This window comes from Drosophila mojavensis, unplaced genomic scaffold (assembly GCF_018153725.1).
Source record: "Drosophila mojavensis isolate 15081-1352.22 unplaced genomic scaffold, ASM1815372v1 contig_36, whole genome shotgun sequence".
NCBI lineage: Eukaryota > Metazoa > Arthropoda > Insecta > Diptera > Drosophilidae > Drosophila > Drosophila mojavensis.
Genome location: NW_025318858.1, coordinates 17,154,461 through 17,155,979, shown reverse-complemented (window position 1 = coordinate 17,155,979; position 1,519 = coordinate 17,154,461).

Sequence of the window (1,519 nt, the reverse complement as noted above, 5' to 3'; positions counted from 1 at the left end):
TCTGTTTGTCATGCTGCGCTCCCCCTTCCCGCCCACGCGCCACGCCTCTCGATTGGGCAGCGCTGAGTGCCGTACGCATCGCCTCACCCGCCGCGCTGCCTCTTCGGCGAGGGCGTGCACCGTGGTGAGAGATTTCAATTTAAACATTTAACTGACAGATTTATCAGGTATTAGACGATGCATGCGTCAACGCAGCGCCCATAGCAACGCCCTGCCTCAGGCAACCGCACCACCCCCACCCACCCGCACGACACAGAGCATGGCCCCAAGGCAACAAGAGTTCAATAAAATTATAATTAATGTTTAAAAATCAATTTTGAATGGGTGAAAACGGATTCGATATGGAGCTGCCATGGGCGAATCCACATTTAACTCAAAATATTTTTCAATCATGATTTTGCTTTTTTTTATACTTACCGAAATTATGAGATCTACAAATTTATACAATCTTTGCTATTCATGAACATTTCTTAAAAACCAAAAATGTATTTGATGTCTCTCTGCCTATGGGTGTGAGAAAAAACTGGAACGAAAAACTTTTCTCTTTCCCTATTACTTGCAAAAACTATACGATCTTTATATTCTCTCTTTGCTAATACAAGTATTATATCTCTCACTTAGAAATGGAATGGGTACATATTGCTCTCTCTCTCTCTTTCTCACTCCATATTTTTCTCTCTCTCTCTTTCTCTGTCTGTCTGCCTTTCGCTGGTTTTTTATACCCTGAACCCATTGAAAATGGGAAATCAGGGTATAATGGTTTTGTTAAAAGTATGTAACAGACAGAAGGAGGCGTGGCAGACCCCACAAAGTATATATATTCTTGATCAGGGCGACGAGCTAAGTCGATTTGGCCCTGTCCGTATGTCTGTCCGTCCGTCCGTCCGTCCGTCCGTCCGTCCGTCCGTCCGTATGTATGAACGCGTCGATTTCAGAAGATATAAGAGCTAGAGACTTGAATTTTTTTTTCCTAGGTCCGTGTATATCACGCGCATATCAAGTTTTTCTTTTTATATCGATAACTACTCCCGATAATTTATTATCGATCAAAAACCTTATCGAAAGCTAGTTATTTAATTATACCTCCTACACCTTTAGAGCTAGAGCTTCCAAATTTTAAATGTAGACTTATATGTATTTTATATAATTTCGATTTTTGTTGTAATTTACCCCCCACCCCTATATCCACCCCCTCACCCTCACCTTTGTAAAAGGCGTATTTCAAGTACTAGAGACTTGTGCTTTGGAATGTACATACATTTTCACTATATAATTTCGCCCTGAAACTTTCATTAAGATTGTACGTCTAGAAATTAAAATATTCAACAAATAAATCCTTATAATGTTGCCCACACTGCAGCGCAGCACAAGCGCAGTCGCTGCTTACAGCGCAGCTAGCAGAGCGCGTTCTAATACGTGGATGTGTATGTACGTGTGCCGAAAAGAAGTGCAGAGTGATTAGAATATCAGATTAGAGGGTTCAGGGTATCTCCTAGTCGAGCAGTCTCGACTAGAGTCT